The 14,312-nt window shown below is 43.7% G+C and overlaps 2 protein-coding genes across 3 annotated transcripts in view; one reads left to right on the forward strand and one right to left on the reverse strand.

Moving 5' to 3' along the window:
* SPATA13 (spermatogenesis associated 13) overlaps positions 1 to 13,427 on the reverse strand; it is a 58,114-nt gene extending 44,687 nt beyond the window's left edge. Inside the window, exon 1 of one of the 2 annotated variants that reach the window (XM_052671184.1) lies at positions 13,245 to 13,427. The gene's annotated coding sequence lies outside the window, so the exon portion shown is untranslated. Of the gene's footprint in view, positions 1 to 88; positions 174 to 13,244 lie in introns of those variants that run through there. The other variant, XM_052671185.1, reaches the window with a different exon arrangement.
* TNFRSF19 (TNF receptor superfamily member 19) overlaps positions 1 to 14,312 on the forward strand; it is a 501,102-nt gene that overhangs the window by 193,914 nt on the left and 292,876 nt on the right. The gene's annotated exons all lie outside the window — the stretch shown is intronic.

Raw genomic sequence — 14,312 nt, forward strand, 5'->3', positions numbered from 1 at the left:
GAACAAACGCAATGCGAAGGAATCGGAAGAAAAGGAAGCGCTCCGCGGGCAGAGCGCACCCACCCCGCGCCCAGCCCCGCACCCTTACCTGGGGGAAGCCGTGCGGCCCCTCTGCCCGCACCCGGCCCCGCCGCTGCCCGCTCCCGCATCGCTATGGCAGCGGCCGCCGCGGCGGGAGGAGGGGCGGGGACGGGGGGCGGGGCGGCCCGGCCCCAGGGACACCCCCGGCAGCGAGGACACCCCGCTCCCCCGGCCCCTCCGCGATGCTGTCGGAGAGCATGCGAGCGAGCATGCGAGGGTTCTCTTCCTTACGCGGCCCTGGTAAGCCCCACATGTTTGAAATAAAGCCTCCGGATGCCTGGCGGTCTTTTATGACCCTTCGAAGTGTACTCAGTGGCTATCTGCATATGCCTAACCTTGCAATCCGTAACAGATAAGCACGTTTTTATTTGATATTTAGATTGTGCTGGGCCCCCAAAGTGTTTACAGTACCAACCACTGGGGAAGGAGTCAGTGTATTCTCCTAAATATATTTGCTCAAAGACGTAAGTGCTATATAAGGACTGCTACGGATTATTGAATTACAAAGGTGGAAAAAGACCTGTAACATCATCTAGTTCAGCTGTTATATACCACCAGTATTGCTCAGTGAACCATGTCCCTAAGTACCATATCTACACATTGCTTGAAAAACTCCAGAGATGGTGACTCCACCACCTCCCTGGGCAGCCTATTCCAGTGTTCAACCACACTTTTGGAGAAGTTCTTCCTAATCCCCAGTCTGGTGCAATTTAAGGCTGTTATGTCTTGTCCTAATGGTGTTACCTGGGAGAAGAGACTGACCCCCACCTCAGCACAATCTCCTTTCAGGCAGTGTGGAGCGCAGTCAGGTCTTCCCTGAGCCCTCTCTTCTCCAAGAGGAGTTTGTTTAGAGCCAGGCTCCCCGCTGTCAGACACATTTTTGCTGCTTTTCTTCAGACATAGCAGTGTGAACTCACTGATACAACCCACCCTCTGAACAGTGTTCATATACTATAGAAAAAAAAGTGTGAGACTGTCTTACAGCCCCATGTCAGAATGCTTGGCAAAGGCACATAAACATTGATACTTCCTTCTCAAATTGTTTATGGTTTAGCATATTCCTACACGAGGACTGGACTTGTCAGTATAACTAAAACAGCCTGAATGTGACTCAGGTCAAAGGCACAATGACAAAGGGGCAGCACAGTTCACAGCAGGACAGACTGACAAAGTAATGAAGGCCATCAGCCCGTCCTCCAGAACTGCGACTGTGACTCTGCACACTGTAATTACATCTCTGGAGAGTAGCAATGACGTTCTCTTCAAGGCAAGGTGTACTTAGGGGGTAAGGCAAATAAATGGGCTTAAGGGATGTAGGTCAAGTGAGGCGGCAAATAACTCTGGCAGTGACAACAGGATTCTGGGCAGTCAGCAGAGGGCACAGCCTGGTACCTGCCTGGCTTGGCTTCGTGTACACCTGTCGGAGAAATGAAGTTCTAGGAATGACTCAAACAAGTGGGTGAACTGTTGCATTGGGTGCTGGGCACAGGCAAATGGAGAGTAAGACTGGAAATGTCTGTAGTGACCATGGCTGCTGTAGTCCTACACTTGGGGAGGAATAACAGCATGCATCTGTACAGGCTGGGAGCTGATCTGCTGGAGAGAAGCATTGTGGAGAAGGACCTGATTGTCCTGGTGGACAGAAGCCAGCAGTGTGTCCCTGTGACCAAGAAGGCCAATGCTATCCTGGATGCATTACAAAGAGTGTGGCCAGCAGGCCAAAGGAGGTGATTCTTCCTCTCTGCTCTGTCCTGATGAGGCCACATCTGGAGTACTGTGTCCAGTTCTGGGCTCCCCACTTCAAAGATAGAGATTTCCTAGAAAGAGTCCAGCGGAGAACCACAAAGATGATAAAGAGCCTGGAGCATCTCCTTGACAAGGAAAGGCTGAGAGACTGGGACTGTTCATAAGATTGAGAGGGGATCTCACAAGTGTTTATAAATATTTAAAGGACGGAAATCAAATAGATGGGACCAGGTTCTTCTCAGTAGTACCAAGTGACTGAACATGAGGCTACGGGCACAAACTGGAATACAGCAAGTTCCATACAAACATGAGGAAAAACTTCACTGTGCCAGCGCTGAAACAAGCTGCCCAGAGAGGTTGTAGAGTCTCCTTCTCTGGAGATATTCAAAACACACCTGGATGCTTTCCTGTGCAACCTATGTGGGAGAACCTGCTTTAGTAGAGTGCTCAACTAGATGGTCTTCAGAGGCTCCTTCCAAACCCTATGATTCTGTGATTCTGGTGATCTAAGCCATCTTGAGACTATGCAGGAGATGTTCTCAGGTCAGCACAAATGACAGGTATTTGCTTTAAGTCTTTGGAAGAAGAAGATTCTGAAGGGGAACTCAGGGCTGAAATGGCAAAGGGGCAGTGGATGGCAAAGGGGCATCTATCAGATGTCAACTGTGAAACTGCTTTCAACAGTACTGCAAAATGGTCTTCCCTATCATCTCTAGAGGTTTGTGCTTGTCCCTTAAAAACTCCTAGTAGAGCAATTCAAATCCAATTTTCATTGAATTCATGTTCCTATACTTCTGTATCTTCCTTCTGAGTAGCCTTAGCACAGTGAAGTATCCCTGGAGCCTCCTCAACTCCAACCTAAAAAAGCCCAGCTCCCTCAGCCTGCCTTCATAAGAGAGGTGCCCAAGCCCTCTGATCAATTTTGTGGCCTCCTCTGGACCCATTCCAAAAGCTCCATGTTTTTCTTGAGCTCAGGGCCCAGATCTGGACACAGTACTCCAGATGTGGACAGAGTAATCCAGATGGGGCCTTTTCAATCCACAAGTCCCCTCAGAAGAGGGGAGTCCTCAGTTCTACCATCTATCAGCTGGATAAAAAAGCAGAAAAAAAGCTGTTGAGCTGGAAATGAACTGAGCCACTACTTCAGGTCCTTCCTTTATCCACCCAACAGTGTTCACAAAACTAAAGAAACTCTGATAAGTTTGAGATTTAATCCCTCTATTACATGTACCTGTTAATAACTGCTTGAGGAGACAGAAATGACAGCAGAAGGTATTGACAGACTAAAGACTTGGTCACAATAACTTAATTTCCTTACAAAACCAAGCTAAAACACTCCGTTTTGATGATTAGGTAAAATATAATTGTATGTTGCATTCCCCAGATGTCACTAAATTTTATGACAAGAATACATAGAAAATTGAAATTGCAGGAATAGTAGTAATTGGTCAGTCAGACATTTGCCAGGTTCCTAAAAGTAAATGTTACAGTTTTCAGCTTCCATCTGCTCATAACAAACATTCTGATGGTCGTATGCTCAAACTCACCTCTCCTTGATGCAGAATCACCAAGTCATAGTCTGTTCTTCCATACGAGTGCAACGTGAAGAACAGACACTAAAAGAGCGTGCTATGTCTGAGAACAGGATTAACTTTCTGTACTGCAGACTAATAATTACCAAAGTCTTTTCTTAATCTGAATTGTGATTTTTTTCAAAGGCTGGGAACCAGACCTGCATGTATGTTCAGGTGCAGTCACACTACATTGAGTAACATGATGCAAAACAAAATGTATCGACACAGCTGCCAAGAGAAAGAAGGCAGATCACTCTTCTGACCTTATAAACAACAGCACTTTTACCTGTCGTACAATATTCAAAGAAAATCAAGGTGCAGTGTTCCATCAAAGTCATGAACCAAAGTTTCAGTAAATCACTCTTCCTTGTATGAAGGATTTTCTATAATCATAGAAAAGCAAAATATCGCCAACATTTCTAATGGAAAAAATAGGTGTTTTTGAAGTGGCAACTCCAGCTTTTTACATTCTTGAGAAGATTAATATTATTTGTCCCTACGAATGCTTGAAACGCATCAAGAAGAACAAATGTACTGCACTTTTACAGGTTCCTTTGAAAAAAACAACAGCAATGTGTGCTGTTAGCTACAGGCTCATAGATGGTCTCCAGATAAGTAACAAAGGATGGAGATGAGAGGTTGACCAAGTACGGTCATTTATTAAAAGTTAGTATTCCAAGTTTAGTATTAAAAGTAAGTACTCCAAGAAAAACATATCTGGATTGGAGTATGTATAAGATTTTTAATAATGGCTTGATAGTGGTGATCACACTTCTCGCAACAAAAATGAAATGCTTGTTTTAGAAGCTCAAAGTCTCTAATTTGAAAGAGGTTTAATGTGCATGTGACAAGGAATGAGAAGGATTATTCTAAGTGTAATACAGGTGGGAAAGGATTACAAAAAATGTGACATGGGAGAAAGAATATTGAGATTTATAATGAAGAAACAGCCCCAAAAACTTTTAATAAGTTGTGATGTGTATTTTAGCTTTCTCACAATAGCAGTGAGCACAATTAAGTAATAAGAAAGTAATTCATCTAAATCTGAAAAGTCTAAACAAGAATGATTCTCCCTGATTAGTTAAGAAATCTTCTCTTCCACTCCCACAGCTCTGTTGTTTCTTTTCTGGTTCTTTTATAAATACTTCCTAAAAGTCCATTTTAAAAGTAGTCTTTTTTTTTTTTTTAATTGTACTCTTAAAAGAGTGGGGGGAAAAAAAGCCAAAAGGAATACTGCCAGGGAAACACAACGAAAACATCTGTCATACTTCAACAGATATTGGGCAAGATGGCAAAGGAAGTAACATATCCTTTAAATTAACGAGTGACTAAATTTAATTATTGAGATGCAGAATTACTAAAGTAGGATATCTCTGCTTTAAACACCAGTCTTTCCTAGGCTGCAGTATTTAGCTAATGCAGCAGTTCTGAAATGTGCACCTTCCTTCTACATCCCAGGGAAAGACTCTCTTGCAAGCAATTAACCTCCGAGGAATCTCTGCACACTGACAGGTCCCACAGGGGGAATTAAACTGAGTCATATATCTACTGAAGTTAAGGGCAACTCCCCCTCTGACTTCAATGGGAGCAGGATCAAGATCTCAATTTGTATGGTTTAGAAATGAGGGAAGAATAGTGTGGCTCTGTAAGCAAACCCAAACTAAATATTCTTTGTCCATTTTATATGTAAACCGTGTGGGAAATTAATGTAGGATTTTCCCATTTGTGTATTTCTGTAACCAAATCGGTAATAACAAATTGAAAGGGATTTTCCAAATTCAAGAGCTCTGTCGTCCTGGCACAGAAAAATTCCATTCCAGAAAATGAATCATGTTGCTACGGAAAACACTCAAAAGACAGCCTGGGTTAAACTGATGGATTAACTTCTTAATTTATCCAATGAAAGCCATCATTGCCAGTGCATAGGGAGCTGGGATACTACTTTCTGAAGGCCAGTTCCTGTTGCATTTACTTAGCAGTATGCCCTTAACTCACAACCAGTTCAATATAGCTAAAGACAATTACTGAGCAAAGTAGAAGTTTACCACAGCTCAGTCTAAATCACAACACAATAAACTGTTCTTTTTGCTCTAATCATCCAACGTTCTCTTTCAAATATGCTTTGCTGAGGTTGTTTCACTGAGCTTGCTCAGCTCTGTTGAACACAGAGCTGCAATTTAGGGTGAGCACAATAGCCCAGCGGAACGACGCCACCAAAGAAAAATGACCCTTGTGTACCAGGTTACCATTGTCCCGTCTCCCAGTTGCTCTTACTCACCCACCTACACCACTCCAGCTGCAGGCAACTTAATGATGGCCTCAGCCTTTCAGCCAGGCATAATGCTATTTACAGCCCCCAGAGCCTGGCTGTGATGCTATTCTTTCTGGTCATCCTCAAGAGGCATTATTCAGGCAGCGTGACGTGAAGAGATGGCTGGTGGTACAGAAGGGCAGTTCCCAATAAACAGATCATTGTGCTGAGACATAAAGAAGACTTCCAGCTACCAATTAGGAAGGCTGAATTCCACCTTTATTTTGTGCCTTACAAAGTGTAAGAGATAAGGAGAAAAGTGATCATGGAAATGGAAAGTAGACAGAAAAAGGAAGGAAAAGAGTTTAGTAAAATATTCTTTTTTTTTTTTTTTCCTAAAATGTACATTTTTCTTTTTTCTTGAAAAAAAATTCTAGGTTTTCTGTTAAATGGAATTGCACTGGATAGAGCATATGAGTAGTTGAGAGGAAAGGATACAGGCCCTGCAAGCTGGAACTGTCATCTCTTCCTGCTGCCATTTGTCTTCTCTTCCATCTCTCTCCATGGCCTTTTCTGCCATTCCTTCATGTCACATCTCTCCTTATGTCACACCCCTCACTGTCCTGTCTAACTGCCTACAACCATTCTGTATTTCTTTTTCTTCCTTGAAATAATAGCATATAAGAGTGACAATTAGGAGCTCTTTATCAGCCTCCTTCCCCTCCCACATAATTACCCTGATGTCCCAGCTTCTCTGCTTCAAACTACAACTTTCCAAAGTTACCCAGGAATATAAAGGTGCCTGTTAGACAACCAGGAAGCCAAATAAAAAATTAGAAAGATAAATTCATACATAAAAGGATTTGAGGAGCACGAGATCTGAGAACCAGCTACAGTAGGTGCAGGGTCAGGACTGAGTAATGGGAAGGCATCATTGATTTTTCTTGATGAGCAATAGCAAGGGGCAATTTTATGTTATTTCCCAGCATCAGTTCATTGGAGAGCAGCCCTGCTGGAAGAGATCTGGGGAGCTCAGTCGACAACAGGTTGAACGTGAGGCAGCAGTGTGCCCTGTCATTCAGGAAGGCCAGCAGTGCCCCGGGGTGCCCCAGGTCCAGAACTGCCACTGGGCAGGGGGAGGGAGCGTCCCCTCAGTGCTACGCAGCCTGACCTCCAGCACTGCCTGCAGTGCCCACCCTTTGGGCCCACAGTGTAAAGCTACTAGAGAGGATCCAAAGGAAGGCTACAGAGATGAGAGGGGTCTGGAGAACAAGACGTATGAGAAGGGGCTGAGGCCCCTGTTGTGCTCAGCCCAGAGCAGGGCAGGCTGAGGGGAGGCCTGATGGTGGCTGCAGCTCCTCACAGGGAGCGGAGGGCAGCGCTGAGCTCTGCTCTGTGTGACAGCGACAGGGAACGGCATGGAGCTGCGTCAGGGGAGGGAGGCTGGGGGTGAGGGAAAGGGGCTGCGCCAGAGGGCGGTGGGCATGGAACAGCTGCCCAGGGCTGTGGGCACGGCCCCAGTGCTGCAGCTCAGGGAGCGTTTGGACAACACCCTCAGAGGGATTGGATTTGGGGTGGTCTCGTGTGGAGCCAGGAACTAGACTTATAATGCTTGTGATTCCCTTCCAACTAGGCTTATTCTGTGACTTTATGGCTGTGTGCCTCTGCTCACTGCTCCACACCACAGCTCAGGAGGAGGAACAAGCCTTGCCCTTCACCCCTGCCTGACTCATGGCTCTGCAGAAGGGAGCAAGGACACGGCAACACCACAGGAACACAGAGTCCTACAGGCACCAGAAGAGGTGGAGGTGCTTTAGAAGTGAAGTGGGTAGTGCTCCCCTGGGAGCAAAGCCATACTGGGAAAAATTATGCAGTTATATAAGATCTCCTGATGCTTATTAGAATAAAATAACAGGTCTCGGGAGAATAAGTGGCCCAATGTGATGCAATAGCAATACCCAGCTGGCTCTTGGCAGCTGTTTACCTTCACTGCTTCCACAGAGGACAGGGCAGAAAGCCCTGAACAATTACAGCTTTTGGTGTGTTCCTGAGGTGAGAGCAGAGAGTGTCTCATTGGAATTAAGAAAGGGAGAAGCAGGCAGCAATCTGTGGGGAGCATCAGGTTTAACCCGAGGCAGCTTCTAGGCTGTCTTGTGCTTCCAGAATCACGGGGGTGTTTTCAATTAGTTATCAACACTTTCCTTTGTTTAGACTCTTTTTGCAATGACAAACATAATGTCTTTGTGATGGCCTGAACTACAGGAAACCTTCACGGACGCATTTCTGGTAAAAAAGATTGAATCATCATCTCTGCAGTGTTTCTTCCAGGGGGAAAAAAAAAAGAGAGAGAGAGAGAGAAAGAAACAAAAACCTCTTGCTAATTCTATCTCTATTTTGTTAATAACTTACAGATTTTGTTTGAATTAAAATTTAAAATAAAAATAAAAAAGATCTTACAGAGTGGAAAAGCTATAAAAACTACCAATCTGAATAGAGTGGGTGCCAATGAAGTGCTACAATAGCAACTGCATGCTTGGGAATATCTCTTATCACAGTATTAAGGCTTTTAAAAAATATACATGCTATGAATTTAACCTATCTGAGAACTTCAAACTAATGATAAGCCTCCAGCTAATACTCACCTCTCTTTTTCTTTGGTGCTGTGTCAACATATTACCTCCTTCACTAGTAAAACTGAAATCAGGGATATTTTTGTAAAAACATGAATGATCAAATTTAATCAAACTGCTTGTTCCTTCTGTCAGGAAAAGAAGTTACTTAATTTTAAAGATGTAGAAAACACACTATAAGTGATTCTCACTTGAAAACTTATTTGTGTAGACATGGGATAAGATACATACCAACTTACGACTTTTGGGCTAGTATTTGGTCCTGTGAAACACGGCCATACATACTGAATTAGATATTTTATCAGAAGGACGGTCAAGGAAATTTCCTTATGCAGTCTGGTAACGTTTCCAATGTTATAATCTATTTCTGGGCAGCAGTACAAGTAATGAATATTACCTGTCTCTGTAAGCTATTGCAGTTGTCCTCTGATAATGATAAGGAAGAGAATCTAACTCAAGTAGCCTGAGATAGAGTCTGTTGTGTATATCCAAGGTACAAAATCAAGCAATTGCCCTAATTAGGGGCAACAAGAACTAGTGCCATGAGAGATTTTTCTGACTGGTGGCTCCTAAACCCTTTTTCCTATGAGTTGAGGTTAAACAACCAGTGTTTTTACCTGGAAGTAATGTTACATTATCTAGAAAAATGAACACTACATCTCAAACTGGAGAGATGCCTTTCTGACAGACTAGGAAAGAGGGATTCTGGATTTTGTTTCTCTCTGACCTTGGCAGTCCAGCATACTTGTCTCAGCTAAAGTGCCATATGTGTAAAATAAGTGATGATAGGAGCAGTACCTTATAACCTATGGGCCTGCGAGGACAAATCCATCAATACTTCTCTGGCACTTTGATGCTTACGGTGATGAGAGCTATAAAAAGTGCACCCACAGAGAAAATAATCCATTATCTACCAGTGCAGAGGACAAACCCTAGCATCCGGTTTTTTAAAGGAGTTCAGAGTAAAGTGCCTGTTTTAAGACTCAGTTGCCTATTTTCATGATATTCCATTAATCTTCTAAGCTGGAGCTTGCAGGTCAGGCTGACAATTTATGTGTTGTAACAGCACAGGATAGCTCTGAACTGAAAGATTGAACGCATTCTTACTACAGAAGTTAATTTACGTTGGCAAGCTGTCCTTGTCTAAACATTGAAACACATGGACACTTCAAGTTCTGTCAGTCATTATGGCCCTTTTAAAAAGGCCTTGATAAGGTGCAGGCTATGAAACTCTAATGCAAAAAACCTTAGCAGCCTTTCCCTCAGTACTCTGGGTATATAATTAGGTTATGAAGCTGGATGTGGAAGCACCAATCCTATCTTAGGGCCATCTTTTGCTTAGGAAATACTGAACACAACAGCTTCCTGAATCAGATCTCTTCCCACCTTTTTATTTTCATTGCACAATTCAGCAAACCCTCTGTTTCTGTGCTGGGACTGGAATGGCTGCTTTGCTCTCCCCTTATCCCACAGCAAGACAAAGATGCTGCTGCTCCCCATGGACCACCTGCTGCTGTTCAGCTCATCTCCTTCAATCTGAGTTTCTATGGGAGAAGTGACAACTAAGAGCATGCCACTACCTGGCCATGTGCTCATGATATTCTTGGCTGCACCAGGGAAAGTATGGCGAGCAAGTCAAGGGAGGTGATACTTCCCTTGAACTCAGTGTTAGTGAGGCTGCACCTGGAGTGCTGGGTCCAGCTGTGGGTCCCCAGTACAAAAGAGACCTGCACATACTGGAGAGGACCAACAGAATGGCAGCAAGATGCTGAAGGGGCTGAAGCACCTCTCCTGTGAGGAGAGGCGGTAAGCTGGGAATGTTCAGCCTGGATAAGAGGGGAATCTCCTCAATATTCACAATTACCTGAAGGGAGGGTGCCAAGAGGCTGGAGTCAGGCTCTTCTAGCGTCATCTCGTGCCAGAACAAGAGGCAGTGGGTACAAAATGAAACACAGGAGGCTCTGACTGAACATCAGCAAACATCTTTCTCCTGTGTGGGTGATGAAGCACTGGCAGGAGATGCAGAGAGGCTATGGAGTCTCCATTCTTAGACATCTCCAGAATCTGCATGAATGCGGAACTTAGCACCCCGGTCTGGGTGTCCCTGCCAAAGCAGACGTTTGGCAGGTGACCTCCAGAGGCCCCTTCCCACTTCTACCCTTCCCACATCACTCCTTCTGTGCTTCTGTGATGAGCCAGCTTGCTGGCTGCCCCATGCTGATGCAAAGCATGTGGTGGAGATAAACATCCAAGGGCAGGGAGGAAAGCACAGGTAGGAAAGTGGAAACTCCTCCTTTCAGGAGCCACAGGACTCCTGAAATGGCTTCAGGCTCCAAATTTGTCTCAGGAGCTGGCCAGAAATGCTGTGAATTGAAAAGAGCTGAGGGGACAGAGATGTGCCATTGGGGGAGGCTGATTCTGTTTCAATTTCCACCTCACCACAAACATAATACAAATAAAGTCTCAGTGAAGGGATATTGAGAGTGCTGTATAATCACAAGTACAGATGCCATCCAATTTCTTTTTATGCAGAAAAGAATGTGATGAACCAATCTGTGTTCAGATAGCTATTCAGCCTTACTGGTAGTTGGATGGGCAGTGTGCAGAGGCCAACCTTTACCAGAATGCTGAAATCTGCTGGTTTAAAACCTCTCTCACAGCCTGCAAAGCAGCGGGTCTTCCTGCTTTGCCATAGGCAGCATATGTTGAGCTGAGCTGCTGGTGACACCCCCTGTCAGCATCGGGGAATGTTCCTAGCACAGACAAGATTTATATGAAAACTTTAACTCTAAAAGTTCTGAAGATCCACAAATGTATTCCTGAATATTTTTTTAACCAATGCGTCCAAGATGCTCTGTTTTAACAAGCCAGGTTTGATATACTACAGTATCCTCCCAGGCCAAGAGAAGATACTTCATTTATCAGAAGTCCTATTTTTCAGTTGATAAGCAGCTCTCATGCAGTATTCAGGTCATACTCTGAGAAACACTCAGATAACTACTATCAGATGCCGTGTACAACATTCTACATCTCCATTTCCCAACCCTTAAAAGAAGTACTAAAATCAAGTAGAAATGATTCAAAATTGACTGCTATGTTTTCAATTGTGCTGAAGTCTAAGGAAAGGGGGACAGAGGGAGTTCAGGATCTCCAGAGAAATAATTATTTCTTAATGTTTGCAGTAAGAGGTCACAGCTTCTACTAAATCATCCCATGTGCTGGTAAAGTATGTGCTCTTTTCTCACCCATCTTGCTTTTCCTACTGCCTAGAGCACCAAAGCTACAACATAACCAGTAGAAACCAACACGCAATTCATAGACAAATCTTATTTTACTGGAACCTCTAAGCTTTTGAGAATTTATTATTCCAGATTTAGCCTAGTATTAAACGAGAGTGAAATCCAAGCTTTATAGAAAGAATTAGACTTGCTAAAACGTCTTAATGAAGGAGAATTAACATGCAACCAACCCCAGCCTCATTTACCCCAAAACAGGAGCTGTTTTCCCAGGAAGGATATGGAGTGCTTGTGACTGCTTTCTTGTAGATCACGTGGTTCCTTCAGCCTACACTTCAAGTTTTGGAAAATACTTCACTGTCATCAACAGTCCACTCTTGGTCACATAAACTTCTACCTATTTCCACTTTGTTTTAATGGGTAAACAACTCTTAACTTCTTAGTATTGCTCGCTTGGCTAATTGTGCATAAAGTTACATAGAAACCTCTCTCACTAACAACTCCTAGAATCTCTTTCTCCTTCGTGTTTGCTTTTTTTTCTTGCTTAGTCCTCAGAAACACACAACGGCTGACCTGTAGGCCATTGCTCCAAGGCAGTCACCATGTTGTTCCTTCTGCTGCCAATTCCTTACCCTGACTTCAATTTATGTACACAACCGGAGCTACAATCTTGCAAACATTTTGCACACACAGCTCTATGCTGTGGCAAGCTTAAAATCATCCCTATCTGCTCAGATAATCTACAGGTAAGTTTGTGCACAACTGATGTTTGATTTGTACAAGTGGGGCCAAAGGCCAATAGTGTGATAGCTTATTTTGAAAAGACACAGTTTTTTGACACAGATATTTGCATTAAAGTAAGATTCCTCCAGCAGTCACTAGAGCAGAACTGTTACTTTGGCCTAGCTCCTTGCTTGCTTAATGATATCTGGGTGATTTCACAGAAACAGTGGGGGCTGTGGCTTTGGAAGTCTGTTTCCTTGCTCCTAGATTGAATTAAACCTTGCCACTTACAGGTATCCCTTGCTTTTCCTTGCTAACAGTGGAGAATTGCGGTCTTCATTTACATACCAAACAGTGATAACAACTTCATAGAAGCAGTAATTGCAGTACATTTTCTGTGCCAAATACTTCAGATTTTATAACACAGACCAATCCCATACTTTTCTCACAAAGCAGGTTTCAGAGAGAGAGCAGTGATTAAACATTGTTTGCTCAGGCTACACCACATCTTGATCTCATTAAGATACATTTCCCAAAATCTAAGCAATAGATTGGCTTCATACCCTTTTGGTAAATGCCTGACTTAACAGTTGTGTAAAAGTGCAGTAGCCCAAAGCAGTTGCAATCAGTGAGAAGACACCAGTATGGGGAGTAACCATTGGCTTTGGTCCACATTCGGGTGGGCATCTGCTGAGAAAGCAGAGTTAATGCCAGGGAAGCTTCCCCCATATCTCACTGCCAGCACAATCCACTTGAGCTCGTGGCACAAAGTGCTCTGCTGTGGGTTGTGGAAGTGCAGCAATGCACTGTGCCCACACAGCACTGGGCAATGAGCCGCACAGATTACCTGCAATTCTAAAAACCACGTACGTGTAGCAGAGCAGAGCACTGAAGCCAACACACAAAAGATTAAGTATTAGTCTCAATCTAGTGGCTTTGCACTTAACTGTAATAACAAATAAAACCATAACTGTAAAATGTAATTAATTGCCACAATACATACCTAAATATTTATGTTGTCCTTGAGACCTGTTGTTCTGGGTAAGATTTAATCTAAACATCTGAAAACCCATTGCACAAAATGTTGCACAGCATGGATCTCGTTCCAGAAAGCTTGTCTGGGCTCAGGGCTGGAGCTGCAAGTGCATGCCTGTGTGCCCACAGCCCTGCAAGAGGCTTGGCATGGCCAGCAGTTCTCTGCATCTTGCAGGCTTGAATTCCAAGTTAATATGTAACAAAAGGACTGCACAGCCGCGTGTGAAATCAGCAAGTTAAACATACATGGACTATAACTGCAATGAGGGAGAAGCAAGTATACTCACATGAACATTTCATTAAGATCTGTTTGCTGCACAGTTTCATACACAGTATTTATGTATTTCCCATATGCAAGCAAAAAAGTTTGGGGAAGTGTTCTGTTGAAAGTGAAGTTAAGCAGTCCAGGGCCTAAAGCTGCAACCTCTAGTTAAGTATTGCACAAACAGTGTTGGTTATTATCAGCTGGAACATACTGGTGCAAGTTGCATCTGGCAGCATGGCCAGTGTGGAAGACCAAGAGCAGCACATATTAAATACTCCTCCACAAAAATAAGAACAAACCCCAAAACATTACTATGTAGCTCCAGTACTCACAGGTGTTGGCAGCAGAACAAAGTACCAAAATCACACCTGCTCATCTACCGGAACAAATAAAAGAGGTTGAAATCAAAGGTTAAATGACGTCTCTGAGAACTGCAAAGCATGGCATGAAAGTAACTCTCTGTGTAGAATCCACTGCAGGTGCAAAGCTGAGTTACTACTCAGTTATTATTATGGCAGAGTAATACAGGATGAAAAACCTGCCAGAAAGATAGGATGTGGTTCCCTGCTTTTGCTTCCTGGTGTCTGGAGGTAGAAACCATTTTACTCAGCCACCCAAACTGATGCCAGGATCTATGCCTGGCATCACATTAACAAATGCAGAATGCTCTTGGCTTTGTACTTTCTAGTCAGTAGGAAACGTACAGCTCCTTCCTCTACATCCCTTCCTATCCACACGAAGTAATGTATAACAGAAGATTTGATGTGTGAT

Source organism: Tympanuchus pallidicinctus, unplaced genomic scaffold (genome assembly GCF_026119805.1).
Source record: "Tympanuchus pallidicinctus isolate F22 unplaced genomic scaffold, pur_lepc_1.0 scaffold11, whole genome shotgun sequence".
Lineage (NCBI taxonomy): Eukaryota > Metazoa > Chordata > Aves > Galliformes > Phasianidae > Tympanuchus > Tympanuchus pallidicinctus.